General features: G+C 41.2%; 1 protein-coding gene and 1 long non-coding RNA gene across 6 annotated transcripts in view; both read right to left on the bottom strand.

Moving 5' to 3' along the window:
* The window catches only part of LOC145486656 (aspartyl aminopeptidase-like), a 108,725-nt gene that overhangs the window by 49,442 nt on the left and 43,359 nt on the right, over window positions 1-15,924 (bottom strand). The gene's annotated exons all lie outside the window — the stretch shown is intronic.
* Window positions 2,951-15,924, bottom strand: part of LOC145486667 (uncharacterized) — a 14,214-nt gene continuing 1,240 nt past the window's right edge. The window contains exons 2-6 of the long non-coding RNA XR_014049322.1: window positions 8,046-8,123; window positions 6,312-6,392; window positions 5,175-5,244; window positions 4,927-5,014; window positions 2,951-2,991 (exon numbers count right to left, since the gene is read on the bottom strand). This is a non-coding gene — a long non-coding RNA (uncharacterized LOC145486667). The remainder of the gene's footprint in view (window positions 2,992-4,926; window positions 5,015-5,174; window positions 5,245-6,311; window positions 6,393-8,045; window positions 8,124-15,924) is intronic.

Here is a 15,924-nt window from a genome sequence, read left to right as displayed (position 1 = left end):
ACGAATTCTCTTCTACAGACAACATGGAGAAGAACAACCTCGTTCCCAGGCTCTCTCTACTCAGCATCCCTCGGTTCCAACATAGGGAGGCAGAGGAGAGAGCGCCTGCGAACGGGGTTGGAAGAAGAAGACCCCCGCTCGCTTTTACTCGGGGAGAGGAGGGAGTGCTAAGAGGGAACAACCTCGAACCTCGGGTAGAACTTTGACCGTAAACAGCAACACAGAATGTATTCAGCACAACTAGCTTTATATTTATTATCATCACATTCTATTATTTCACAAGTTGTTTTATTCCGTGTTTTGGCTTCGTGCCCTGAGTACCACAAGATAAGAAAACACCTCTCGGCTCAGCTTGCTGCTAGTTGCCCTAGTTGGGTTGTCACGCAATGCTGTTCTGTTTCAACGTACTGCCTACACTTAATGCGTGACATCCAAGTAAACTATGTTCTCAAACTCATTCATAATTCATCAACTTTAGCCAAAAGAAATCATGATCGTGACGGTGTTTGGATATCTGATCTTAATATTAGCATAGATTTTACGATTTTATTTCTCCGTTTACTCCCTAGTTTTAGTTTCGATTGAGAAGATATATCAAACTCTCAAGACATGTTTGACCACATTTCCGAACACCTCGAAGTTCTTCAAAAATACCCCGCTGCGCGTCTTATTTTCAACTCTTTCCTCGGTGTTTGGAAATGTGGTCAAACATGGTCTTTCTCGTTTGTTCAAGGATAAATTACTAGACCGTGAGAGAGGTAATTTGACACAAAAAAACCTGTCTCTTCTTACTGTTAAACTTTCTATCGATGAACAAAAACACAAACATAGAAAGAAAGAGAAAGAGAGATCAAGATTGGTGGGAGAGTTGCAACACCGTTTTAACGTCTTCAAAGTAACCGTGACTAAACTCAAGCAGTGACACTCGTTTGATTTTAGTCAGCTCCTGCAACGGACTCTAGCACTGATTGAAGTGTCTCGAAGTAATTCTGTGGAGAAAATAGAACAATTAAAAAAATGTAATTCGTTAATTCCCTCAAAAAAGTTTAAAAGAATCCAGGTCATTGGCTTGTCACGCAAAACTTCTCCCCAACACAGCATTACGTTGCGTGACAACTCAGAACAGCAGAAAAGAACAGTTCTTGACAGAATTCGAAGTGGTCACCTTGAAAAGTTGAGTCTCTTGGTGAATAATGGATGAACAGCACATCTCACGGATGGAATGCATAGCGAGCTGCGGGCCTCCGATATCTAGAAGCAGATTAAACAAAGAAGAATATGAACATATCAATTATCTTAGCTAGTTTCTATCAGTTCTAGAAATGGCATTATAGAGAAATCACGACTTGATCGTGAGTTGTATTCCAGGTGAAACGAGCTTAAGTTCACGTAAGTACCAAGAGGCAAGTAGGAAAAGCCTGAAAAAACAAAAACAAAAAAGTAGTTCCTCAGGGGAGTAACTTACTACTCTCTGAAGGAAACTCTCCTTGCTTGGCGATCATTCTCTTTATTTTCAGCGCAGAACGCGTAAGTATCTAAATCACAAACCTAAAGTCACAAGACCAAGCTTGGCGGAGAGTATTGGTCCAATAGTGGATCCACAAGGAGAATCATTTCGTACACAAACTTCCTGTGATACAAGGACGCAAGAAAAGAAAAACACTTAAGAATCAATCAATTAATCAACCAACTAACCAACCAACCAATCAACCAATCTATCAATCTATAAATCAATCAATCAATCAATCAATCAGTCAATCAATCAATCAATCAATCAATCAATCAATCTATAAATCGATCAATCAATCAACCAATCAAACAATCTATCAATCAGTCAACCAATCTAACAAGTGATCAATCGTGCCTCTATCCGTCTTGAGTTGAAACAATTAATCAATCAATAATGTTTGCTGCTGAGCACAAACAAAGTGGCCAGAAACTCGAGTTTTTCCTAATCGACTCGCGTGTTTGTCTTACATTTCGCACGCTTGCCAAACACTAATCTCTCTTAAGCTGCATGCGTCTTCACATGTATCCTCACGTTAAGTTGGTGGTCTCTTCCAAATTCATTGCCTTCAAAACAAGTAAGCTCTCTACCTGTATTGGCACTCTGCTCTTCTCTGCGATCAGCCTTACAACACTTGACGACACAGCTGTCGTTGCATATCGCTGATTGCTGTTAATCTTTATCTCTGGACCCTTGTTGGAATTGAAAATAAATCAGTTACACTAAACAAGTCAATAAGTTTGCCAGCATTCACTGTGCCAGGGCATCGACAAAAACAGAAGTTTTTCATTCCCTGCTAAACACCTACACACCACAGCTGTCTAGAACTGGCAAAGAGCAAATAATAAGTAGTTTATTAAAACTCTCTGGCAGTCTTACATCCCGTTTCTTATTTTAGTCTAGTTTTCTATATTTTGGGGGCGTTTTAAATAAAACGATTATTCCATTCGCGCTTGTTGGATATGAGATGACTGATTATAGCCATCTCAGTGCTATACGCGCCTCGTTGGCTATCTACCATCTCACATCCAAGGGGTACTCGTGGAATAATTGTTAAACAGCACTCCATTAGCAAGCTGAAGAAGCACTGAATCGAGAGTGCTTATAGCTCTCAATAGTAATAATTGATAATTAATGACTCAATGCAAGTGCGTGCTACGCAGGCTAACCATAGTCTCATTCAATCTGATTCGTTAATATCCCATATTAACTAACTATCTGCTATTTGTTATTGAGGTTCTCTAGGCACCCACCCGCTGGCAATGCAGAAAGGTGTAGGACAATTGATTATCATAGCCTTGAGCTGTACAAGTTTTTGTAAAGTTACTGTAATAATTCCTGGAGTGTATCCTAATCATATATCATTAAAGTTGAAACTCCATCTTACAACTGTCCAGTTGAACCTGAAGAAAAGTTCAGTCATTCAAATATTTGTATTTCTCACCTTGTGGAGAGCAGGTTTATGATTTTCTTCATGTTTATCTCTGAAAAAGAAATCATGATACATAAACACATTAGAATATGTCTTGCCAAAACATGACATACTGGATAAGTCTTCGCATAGCCTTATTTGTTCATTAATTTACTTTTCATTAATTTTAGAGAGGTCTTCACAAATGATGGAACCAAACTGTGCAATTATTGGTGATCAAATTCAAGACTGGCAGTGTACCTTTACTATTGAATAACGACCAGCGAGCTATAAAATCTTAAAAATTGTTGTCACTGACTTAAAAATCTTAAAAATAGACGTTTCGACTAAAATACTATAACCTTCTTCAGTGACGAAATGAATGTTAACGGCGTCTAAATGTAAATGAGATGTTTATAAGAATGTGAGGAACTCGCTAGGGATTAATTTAGCATTTTGTAAATGTCTGGAATATGCACGTGGTCATTAATTGAGTTCGGTTCGCGAATGGAATGTCACGCTTCCAAGAACAATCTACGAGCTAATACTGAACGTTTTCCAAGATTGAAAATATACAACATAATACAGGAACGAAAAAAAAAAAAAACATTTAAGAGTCACAACGAAGGATCATTTGAAGAACACCACAATATGTTTTGATAGATTGACAGTTGTATTAAGGAACTGGCAACTTTTCGTTCAAATTTGCTTTAGCTCTAGCAAGTTGCCAAGTTCTGTTGTAGTTTAACAAGTTCCGGTTTTCATATTTATCGTGGCAAATGAAATACCCTAATACCACTTCATTGTCAGAGGGAGAGAGGGAGAAAGGAATAGTTTCTGCAGTCAACTTTTTATCAACAGACTATGACAAACTTCGAATCACCATACTGGAAACTATTCGTGAAATTTGAAAAGTAAGCTGCAACTTGTGGATCAAATTTTAGCACAATTCCCAGTTTGGCAATTTCCACTCAACCTGTTGCTTACAGGTTGAGTTGATGGAATCTTGTTCCCATGGCAATGCATGTACAAATATCGTGGTTTATGCATACGAGCCAAGTGGCTCATTAGGCCGGAGCTTATCCTGGTTTCTGTAGTATGAAGCGACTAGGAGTGTTTCTACTCCCCCCTGGATGGGATGCTAGCCCATCGCAGGATTACCCCCAGCACTGAATTCACCGGGACCCATACATACACCTAGGTGAAGAGAGAAAACGTGAGAGTAAAGTGTCTTGCCCAAGAACACAACGCAATGTCCCCGACCAGAGCTCGAACCCGGACCGCTTGATCCGGAGACGAGCGCACTAACCATGAGGCCACCGCGCCTCATAACTAATTGATGAGAGAACCAATCAAATCGCGGATACAGTCGAAGCTCTCTTAACGGACACTCTCGTAAGCGGACAGCTCTACTTACGGCCACCTTGTTTGAAACCCCGTTTTAACTCCCATACAAACTCTGTATTTTTACATTCTCGTAAGCGGACATTCCCGTAAGCGGACATTCCCGTAAGCGGCCGCGGACACTTTCAGAGATTACGAGCTGGACTTTTCCCTGTTTTTAAGCTTCCGTAAGCGGACACCTCAAAGAAAATCCTATTAACAATCTCTGTATCTTGTTTTTATCAATCAACTTCACATCGCCGTTCGTCACAATGATTTTACAGTAATTACAGTACCATATTTCAGTGTCTGTTTAGTCGTCATCCATATTTTTTTGTATTTCCAATACGGTACTGTATTTATTGTTAGCTGTATAAGCTCCCGTAAGCAGCCATCTATCCCCTACACCTCTAGTGGCCGCTTACGAGAACCATTCTCGTAAGCGGCCAGCTCCAGTTACGGACACTTTTTTCGCGTCCCGAGGGGTGTCCGCTTACGAGAGCTTCGACTGAATGCAGTACACCATGAGGATTGTCTGCTGCATGTTCATTAAATAAGAAGTAAATATTAATTATGACGCATCAATTTACTAGGAGCAAGCTACTGGATTATACAGTGTACATACGAATAGTTTGGATGAACTGCATGGGCCTGGTCCGCACTGAGAAGAAATGACTTGGGAATTGCTTCCTCAAAACTGGTTGAGTTTCCACCTGCATTATTGAGAACACAGTCATGAGTTATTCAACATCCAAAGCTTATACTTCCTTTGTGTGATCCCAATATTAATTCCTCCGTCAAAATGGTACACATATATGATTGGAGAAATGAATTACGATGAAATAATAAATGATGAATGTTTCAAACACATACCTACTGACAGACGGCGCAAAATATGCTCTGTTAGCATGGAGCCTGCACCTTGAGCACTCTGTGAACCAACCTATAGCGAAGACATTGTACATGATTGACCAACGAAACAGTAAATAGTGCACTGCATATAAAGATTGAAGAACCAGAACTGCAAAGTTTCGGCACATTAGTTTAGGTATTAGGAATATTTCAAAATCTATTTACCAGCCACCTGAGCTGTTCTTATAAAAATCTAACGTAGTTGCTCCTATTCTAACCATACCAGAAACGTCTAGACCATTTTACAGTTTAGTGAAATGTACCCTGGCCTCTGTATGAAAGTGAGGTTAGGGTTGACCATCAGGCACTAGTTAGTATGGTGATAGGATAATTTTCATTCAAAAAGTATCAACGTTAATTTGTATCATAACAAAGTCAACTCTAGCCCTGCTTTTGCTCAAAGGCGTGATCACTTCGCATGGAACTGCAAAATGGGTTCTTTCCTCTTGATGGCCAACCTATTGCTACAGAAAACCAAGCTGCATGTGCTGCTCAACATGGTCAGCTGTAATGGCCAATTCCCTCTACGAGACTCATCTGCAGGGCATCATGGTAGCTGTATTCGTCAAAACAAATATCAAGTTGAAGATGATGAATACTACTACATGCACCATGATTCCCGGTATGTGCATCTCATTGAGAGAAATAGAAATCGTCTGGCCCCCTTATTCATTTAAATTAATAATTTAATGGCAAGTTGGAGGGTGAAATATTTTCCACTTATATTTCTCAAAAAACTTACTTGTTGCCGACAAAAACCCATACTATAACACTGGTTAACAATAATTTATTGTATACTTGCATTGAGCACTTTCCATTTGAGTGTCAAAAAGTAAACGGTTTTGCATCACTGGCTCACTATGCTACACGACTGGCTTAAATAACTTATGCCACTATTAAAACCAAACAGAAGTAAAACCAAAGCCAATCGTGACTCACTTGCACATGTTTTCTGTGCCTTGGGTCTGCTACATGTAATACTAATTACCTCGAGTTTTGATTGGTTCAGTGGATTGTCTGTGTTCTTTGTGATTGATTAGTGAGAGTAATTACTTTGGTTTTGGCTTTACTCAATCGAAAAGCACTCTATCAGCTTACCTCCTCATTGTCATACAAAGCTATAACACGAATGTTAGGATCTGTTGCCAGAGATGAGCCTTCTAGGGACTGAACAAGGGCCTGTAATTTAAAACAATTCTACAATACCAATCATCAATAAATCACAAAATTGCCCTGAATTGCATAATTATTACTTTTAAATATTTACTCTACATTTAGACTGGAAGAACTTCCACTGGCATAATACGACATGTTCAGTGCTTAGCTAAAGTTAAGCTTGTTAGTCATAGCATATAAGACTTAGAGATTTGGATTGCATATTCATAGCAAGTATTTCATTTGGGATATCCTTTTTAAGAAATAGAAAACATGTTCTCCGCGTTCCTATCAAGATTTAGTATAAATTTACTAGCGTTCTATCACGAAAGGTGTTCTCTGATTGGCTACGCTACTCACTATAGTGAGCATTGTAGCAGAGAGCGCTTGTTAGAAAACTGGCAGCTTCTTCTTTGTGAGCTCATAATCTAATTGATAAATAGAAACATGAGTCGAAGTTTGGGAGAACAGGAAATGCAGCTGTAGGAACATGAACTGACAGGCAAGTGTTTCCACACTATTCTAGAGTTCTCCCAAACTTCCACGAGTGGTGATAGTTGATGAGGCCAAAGACCAAATCAACTATCACCTCATAGAAATCGAGAGTGAATAATCTAATTATTTTTAATTACTAGAATTCTAACTGAAATTTACTTCAAATAATGGTTTCCAATTACTTATCGATGTATTATTAAAGTTTGCACCTTAGAAAGATTGCACAGATTGAATCGTCATTTGAAATTGAAGTTGTGCGTGTGCATTACTTTTTTTTTGAATAATTTCACAATTTTTAAAGCCAAAAAGCCATTTATGTTTTTCTTTTAGTCTTCTCAGGAATTTAATTATCCATTTGCATCAAAATGTTCCTCCAAAACTTTGTTAAAAAGAAAAAAACATCACCATTTCGTAGATGACCTCCAGCCACTGCACTCTAATGGCTGATAGTATACAAGTAGCTCAGCCAATCAGATTGCAGCATTTGCATTGGTATACTAGTATAATTCTACTAAAACTCAATAGAAACACAGAAAACATGTTTCTATTTCTTTTAGAAAACACCATGCGAAAAAAAGAAAACAGCTTGTTTACTTTGATCATCAAAATGTAAATTCTCTTTGCTTGCACCATCATTATGTCACCAGCTTGTGCCAGTTCTGTGTTTCTATCAAGTTATAGAAACACCATTTTAAACCAATCAGCACACATATCATCATGGGGATGTTTTCTAAATACAGATAAATCATGGATCATTAGCCAACTGGAATGAAGTTATATCTGATCAAGATGAGGGCTGGTGACCTTCAGGGATGGAAACATACTATTCACAAGCAGCCAGCTGCCTCTATAGAAAAGTGACTTTGAAAATTAACACCCAAAAAATGTACAATATGAACCTGCCTTAGCTCGAAGGATTGATTTGGCTCAAGGCAAGTTTTCATTAACATGTGGATTCTTGGGGTCTTACATTTGTACAAACTGTTACTGGAGGAAACTGTGATGGAGTCGCCATGCAGCTTGTCGTCCTACAGCAGCAAGTAACACTCGCAGCCAATTTGTGCTTTAGATAAGATACACTGTCACAATCTAGTGTAGAACAATGTGACATAAAGCCATAAAATATTAATATTTTGCTTGGTGCAGCATAGATTTCAAGTGCAATATCCATGTAGGTTGTACCTGAAGAGCACAGAAACAGCTGACTTGATTGTCCAGTCTTGGTGAGAAAATAAACTCTTCTAATGCACCTCCCAAGGTCTATAAAAACAACCACATACATCAAAAAACCACTACAAATGTTTTTCAATTTTCAAGTGTTGAGCAAACTGGACAAAAAGACTGAGGGGCAGAGGAGGGTAGCATAACTATGATGCACACACTTCCCCTCCTGGAGTGGAACCTGAGAGAATAGGGCGCTTGAAGCTTCAGAAACTTGACAAACCATTCAGTGAGAACTCACATTGTAATAAAAGAAGTGAAAACATCAAACTCTATCGCAGGTCTTCATCATTTCAAGAATTATTAATAAATGTTTGTTGTGTTAGCTTACATGAAGTATTGTTCAAGTTAGTTACGTGCGAGATGCATGTTGGTTATTAAAGATGGCGTCTTGAAGTAAACACGTGTTGTTCACTGAAGACTATCGTAAGCCCAAATAACTCGACACGGTGGCAACGGGAAGCTCCCAATAACCTTTAAACTGAAGAAGAAACAGACAAAACGGAAATATGGGAGACCAAGGTGCACACGAGGCTGGAATTCAAGCTGAACAACCTCGAGTAGTTGAAGAGCCGAACGAAGCTGGCGCTCACGCCGCACAACCAGCCGCACAACCACAAGTCGCCGCAGCTGTACAGCAGCCCATGGTTCAGTAAATACCCATGGCGAGTTACCAAGTTCCACCACCTGAAAAGTTCAACTTCAAACCCGAAGAATGGTCCCGTTGGATCAAGCGTTTCGAACGATTTCGAAAAGCGACTGGACTCGACCAAAAGGACGGCGAGAGCCAAGTGAATACTTTGATTTATTCGATGGGTGAAGAAGCTGACGACATCGTAGTGTCATTCGGACTGACAACTGAAGAAGCAAAGCAGTACAACGTAGTGAAAGGCAAGTTTGAAGCTCATTTTGTGGTAAAGAGAAACGTAATATTTGAAAGAGCCAAGTTCAACCTGAGAAGTCAATAAGATGGTGAGTCAGTGGATAATTTCATAACAGATTTGTATTGTCTTGCTGAATACTGCGAATTTGGAACACTAAGAGACGATCTCATCCGAGATAGAATCGTGGTAGGGATAAAAGACAAGAAGCTCTCTGAACAACTGCAGCTGGATTCTTGACTTTAGAGAAAGCAATTACAAAAACCAGGCAGTCGGAGACAGTTAAAAAGCAGCAAACGTTCCTACAGGAAACCAAATCTACCCACCACCAGCGCATGTTGATCGTTTGTCCAAAGGAAAGGGAAAAGATTCTAAAGAAGATATGAAGAAGAAAAAGAAACCACCCAAGTCTAAAAATGGGAAGACTCCTGAAGCACAATGTTCAAGGTGCATGGGTCAACCACACCCAAAGAGACTATGTCCAGCCAGAGAATCGAAATGTAACCAGTGCTCCAAAGTAGGACACTGGGCAAAGGCCTGCAGATCTCAATCCGACAAGAGAGTGGGTGAAGTGAATTTTCCTGGGAGACAAGAAGAAGGAGAGTTCTTCCTAGGTGAACCCACTGAACTATCTGCTGCTCAAAGAAGTACAGAAGATTCATGGAAAGCTAAAGTTTCACTGAATTGACTGCAAACAGAATTTAAATTGGATACCGGTGCGGATGTAACAGTAATTCCACCTAGCCTGTATCACAGTTTGCAACCAGTTCCATCACTTAGCAGGACCACCAGGCTACTCATGGGTCCATGTAAACAGAAACTGAGCTGTCTAGGAACTTTCATAGCAGAGTTGCAAGTGCAAGATAAGATTGCTAAGGAGCAAGTGTATGTAATAGAAGATTTGGAGTGACCTTTGCTAGGAAGAAAGCAAGCTGAACTTCTAAAGCTGATAAGCAGACTTGACAGCCTGAGCAGTGATGACTACAAGAGTAAAGTAGCAGACAAATACCCCAAGTTGTTCGAAGGACTAGGTGTCATGAAGGACAGTTACCGTATCACACTCAAAGAAGATGCTAAACCTTTCCAAGTGTCAGTTCCAAGGAAAGTACCCTTCCCCTTGTATCAGAAAACAAAAGAAGAGTTAGACAGGATGTTGGAGACAGGAGTCATATCCAGAGTTGACCAACCCACTGATTGGTGCGCTCCCATGGTGGTGACCCCGAAGAGCAATGGCAAGGTCAGGGTCTGCATCAACCTGAGCAAGCTGAATGAGTACGTCAAGAGGGAGAACCATCCACTTGCAGCAGTAGACACAACTCTCGGAAGATTGGCAGGTTCCAGAGTGTTCTCTAAACTTGACGCCAACTCAGGATTCTGGTAGATAAAGCTAGCGTGGGAATCAAGACCACTGACAACATTCATCACTCCATGGGGCCGTTTCTGTTTCAATGTGTTGCCCTTCGGAATCAGTTCTGGTTCTGAGAAATGCCAGAAGAATATGAGTCAGATCCTCCAGGGATTAGATGGCGTGGAATGCAACATAGATGACGTTTCAGCCCATGGCAAAGATGAGACTGAACACGATCAGAGGTTAGAAGTAGTACTCAAGCGTCTGGTTGAAGCTGGCGTGACACTCAACCTAGACAAATGCCAGTTCAGCACAGACAGAGTCAAGTTCGTTGGACACGTTATAAGCTTCAGTGGAATTGAGGCAGATCCTGAAAAGCTAAAAGCAATTGCAGACCTACCGCCACCTCAGAACGTGCAAGAAGTGAGGACATTTCTTGGCATGGTGAACCAACTAAGCAAGTTTTCCGCGCACCTCGCTGACAAGACAAAGAGCATCAGAGACCTTCTTCACAAAGGGAACCAATGGACATGGGGAGTTGACCAACAGAAAGCATTTGAGCAGATCAAATCTGACCTCACACGAGCTCCAGTACTGGCTCTGTACGATCCAAACAAGGAAACCAAAGTGGCAGCTGATGCTTCATCCTTTGGTCTAGGTGGGGTAATTCTTCAACTCCAACCTGACAACTCCTGGCGACCAGTCTCATTCATATCGCGAGCGATGACGCCCACTGAAACCAGATATGCGCAAATCGAAAAAGAAGCCCTAGCGCTCACATGGGCATGCGAACGATCCTGGGAGTACATTGTGGGAAAATCAATCTCTGTAGGAACAGACCATAAACCCATGGTGCCACTCCTGAGTACTCACACACTGGATCAACTTCCACCAAGAATTCAAAGATTTAGAATGCGACTGATGAGATTCTACTTCAAGGAGATCAAGCATGTTCCTGGAAAGAAGATGTACATAGCCGATGCGCTTTCAAGACTCCAACCCCGAAGCCAGACAGTGAAGTCAACAATTGACGATGACGAAATGCATGCACACATTGGAAGCGTGATCTCATCACTGCCTGCCTCAGACGCACGATTACAGCAGATCATAGAAGCACAGGAGGAGGATCCTGTCTGCAGGCAGATCAAAGTGTACTGCTGTGAGGGATGGCCTGACAAGTATTCATTAAACGATGCAATGAAACCTTATTGGTCAAGCAGGGGTGAACTGTCTGTGGTGCAGAACATTCTGCTCAAAGCATCCAGGATCGTGATCTCTTCTTCCATGCGTCTTGAGATACTGGATAAGATCCACGAAGGACACCAGGGAATCACTACGTGTCGTGAGCGGGCCAAAAACTCTGTCTGGTGGCCAGGACTCAGCCGAGAAATCCAGGATCTGGTGCAACAATGCAGAGTTTGCGCTCTTCAAAGGGACAACAAGCCTGAACCGCTTATCACGACACCCTTACCTGACCGTCCCTGGGAAATCGTAGCCACAGACCTCTTCGAGCTGAAAGGTGTTAACTACCTTATTGTTATAGACTACTTCTCAAGATACGTGGAAGTAGCAGCCATGCAGAAGACTACAAAGTCAAGTGAGGTCATTAGAGCACTTAAGTCGATATTTGCAAGACATGGGATTCCAGAGCAAGTGCGATCTGACAATGGTCCTCAGTTTGACAGTGCAGAATTCTCTTACTTTGCCAAGGAATGGGGATTCAAGCATAGCACAAGTAGTCCTCGATTTCCCCAAGCAAATGGAGAAGTTGAGCGTGGAGTTAGAACTGTGAAGAATCTTCTAACAAAGGAAAAAGACCCTGCTAAAGCATTACTAGCCTATCGCTCAACACCACTAGCATGCAAGTTCTCTCCTGCCCAGTTGCTGATGGGAAGGTAGATTAGGAACAGCGTTCCGTTATTCCACATCCAGCTGAACCCAGAGTGGCCTGACTTGGATAACCTACGTGCACGAGAAAGCATGAGCAAATTGAAGCAGGAAACAGTGTTCAAAACCAGGCACAAAGCCAAGCCCTTGCCTTCAATTGAACCGGGTACTGAAGTTTTCGTCAAGGACCTTCAGCGGTCACGAAAAGTCATTGAAGCAGCATCAACACCTCGGTCGTATAAAGTTGAAACACCGACCAGCACGATAATAAGAAAACGTGTTCACCTTACTCCACTGCCAAATCAGCAGGAGTAACATGAGCGACCGACACCAATGGTGAACCAAGTTCCCGCAGAAGACAAAGCGGCAACACCTGTTCGGAAGGACATTCCCGTTACAAAGGGAGACATTCAAGTACCCCCTGTAACACCCATTCTTGCTACTAGGCCTAAGAGAATTATAAAACCATCGCTGAAAGTTAGAGAGAATCTAGGTTTAGTTTGAGATGACGCTGTGTTATAAGATTCCATATTGTTTGTCAGTCTTCTCATGCTCAGTTCGTTCCCTAGATACTCTTGAACAATGGGGGGAGATGTTGTGTTAGCTTACATGAATTATTGTTCAAGTTAGTTACGTGCGAGATGCATGTTGGTTATTAAAGATGGCGTCTTGAAGTAAACACGTGTTGTTCACTGAAGACTATCGTAAGCCCAAATAACTCGACAGATTTAACCACGAAAATATGTCAAACATCAATAAAAATCTCCCCCCAAAAGGGAAAAAATCAACCAAAATAAGTGTGCCAGTAACATACTTTTAGTGCTTTCTTTGATATCTGGCAGATTTGGTGATCTGTGTGGTAGACGGAGAGGTTTGGTCTGTATGAACCGTATAGTGTATCTGGGAGATTTCAGGAAAAACTGGGATGGTTGGCATACATGTAGGGGTGTATACCAGCATAGTCAATCACATCCAATCAAATTGTCAAACTCACTTGAAGTCAATCTATGGATTGAGTTTGATAGATTTCGGCAATTGAACGAAATCAATCTCGCACAAAAATGATTAGTCAATCAAACGTTTCATTTCCGAGCTCTTGATTTTCGCAAAACTGTTGCTGAAAATCAATTATAAGGTTTTTGAGACTCGAGTTACTATGGTAGAACACGTGTTTTTTGTGCTTTTGAGACCACATAGCTTGATCTTTGTTCAACGAATTTATTCACTGAACACAACTGAACACAATCCATTAGACTGTGTTCAATTGAGTTGGGTTGCCAAACTCAATAAAACACAATCTAATGGATTGCATTCAGTTGTGTTCAATTGAGAGGTATTGGTTTGGAAATCGAACTCACTCAAAGTTTGATGTATGATTTTGTTGGATTGCCAAACTCAATCAAACTCAATCTACTGGTTGAATTTGATTGCGTTTGATTTCTCCATGTTTGATTGACTATACTAGGATGTGTATACCCTCAACATTGGGCAATTCCAGAAAATATCCATACCCAACCACGGACGGCTTCATTGTTTTAACCCCCCCTTGCCTTCGGAAATTCTAGAATGCGTTACCTCCCCAAGCCCTCAGAATTCCATAATCGTGAACCCCCTACCCTTCGGAATTTCCGCTTTTTTTGGAAGTACATTTTTGACTTGGCAACGCCTATATGAACAAAGAACATGAATTTAGGCCTCCTCAATGTTGTGATCTGACGGCGCCAGGCGACAAGCTTTACTCTTCAGCAACAAAAAACACCTACCGCGTGTGACCGGGCTGTGCAAACTCCTTTTTAAGTCTGAATTTGGCTACAAATATAAACACCACTCATGGTAATTTTCCTCCTCTTTGTTTTCTTGTGTTGTTTTGATGTTTACAAGGCAAAATAGCTCAAATTCAGACTGTTAAAATCTTTTGGTGGTCAAAAATACCGTCTAATATGCTTAATAATCTGGCAGGCATTCCTTGGAAGCAAGGGACTGGTACAAATTTTTTTGCCATTCATCGGACGGGAGACAGGAGTAACAAGAAACTTGCAAGCAGTAAGTAAGATACATGTGACCTTTCACGCGAAAACGTGCATTAACAGCTTTCCGTTTTCTAACAGAATTCTGTTTAGAAGCGTTTGAAAGCCGTTTGAAAGAAATTTGCATTCGTTCGAACGACCTGGGTCATCCGTTCAAAAAAAATTTGCATCCGTTTGAACGGCTTGATCACCCGTTCGGTAGAAACGTCCAGCCGTTCGAACGACTTGCTCACCCGTTTGGTAAAAACATCCATCCGTTCGAACGACTTGCTCACCTGTTCGATAAAAGTGTCCAACCGTTCAACAACTTGCTCACCCATTTGTTGAAAACATCCAACCATTCGAACGACTTGCTCGCCCGTTCGCTGGAACATCCATCTGTTCAAACGACTTGAGTAAACCTTTGAACGGCTTTGATCATCCGTTCAGGAAAAAAATATCAACTGAAGGCATACGTGCGGTTGTCTCTACCTGTTCGCATACTCGCGTGTTCATATCACGTACACCGAAAAAATCCCTTCGATCACTTGAACAGTCTGCTAGCAGATTACGCGACAATCACGAAACATCTCCAAATAATGAAGCTCATAAAGAAACAGTCCACGTAGAAAAATCGAACTATGGTGTAGTTAGCCTGGGATCCAACGGTTTTTGCTTCTGAATCCCGATTCAGAAGTGTTGTTTTCGTTTTCTTCTTCTTGCGTGATCTGTGAGCGAAGACAAAATGTACTGTTGCTAAACTGTTGTTGCCAAAGGCCTTATCTCTGTCTCAAGCTGTAAAGTTATTTTGAGACATTCTCGATTCACACGTTACTTGCACGTGACCAAAATCTTCCACCGTCAGTGATAAAATCTACCGAATGATTTATTCGTGAACGAAAACTCTCACCAAGAATGACTTCAACAAGGTTTAGACTTTTTATGGAGAAGCCGCAAGAAGTTGTCCGCTTGCGGACGCAAAAAGAAGTTCTTGCGCATGCATTATTTTTGGGCTGTACTGAAAGACAAAGGATTGACAAAGACTCCCATAAATGACCGTGTATAAAAGAATTCAGCTTTTTCGATCTGCTTCAGCAAACTGTTACGAATGGTCTCTGCCTTTCAAGTTTACTTTCTTTGGCTTTCAGTGGTGAAATAAAGTAGTAACAGGAGCAGTTTCAACGATTAAAAGCCATCCGTTCGAAATTATTTTTAAGTGAAATGTGTAGCGGCACAGCACCATTCGAAATAAACAAAACAAATTATAATCGTCAAGTTTATAAGCCGTTCGCGACTCCTCGTTCGAAGATTTCATGAGCCGTTCGAACGTTTAGATCACCTGTTCGAAATTATTTTATGAGCCGTTCGAACGGTTCCGCTACCCGTTCGGAATGTTTTACGAGCCGTTCGAACAGTTAGGCTACCTGTTCGCAATTTTTCCTGAGTCGTTTGAACGGTTAGGCAACCCATTCGTAATTTTTCCTGTGCCGTTCGAATGGTTAGGCTACCCGTTTGCAATTTTTCCTGAGGCGTTCGAACGGTTAGGCTACCCGTTCGCAATTTTGTCTGAGCCGTTCGAACGGCTAGGCTACCCGTTCGGAATACTTAATCACCCGTTCGAACGCTCATTGAAACCCGTTTCAAACGGCTTGGTGACCCGTTTGTAACCCGCTTAATAGCCGTTTGTTTCACCCGTGTAACGGAAAGTCATTAATACA

The sequence above is a fragment of the Orbicella franksi genome, chromosome 5 (assembly GCF_964199315.1).
Source record: "Orbicella franksi chromosome 5, jaOrbFran1.1, whole genome shotgun sequence".
Taxonomy (NCBI): domain Eukaryota; kingdom Metazoa; phylum Cnidaria; class Anthozoa; order Scleractinia; family Merulinidae; genus Orbicella; species Orbicella franksi.
This window is presented reverse-complemented; position numbering and strand designations above follow the sequence as displayed.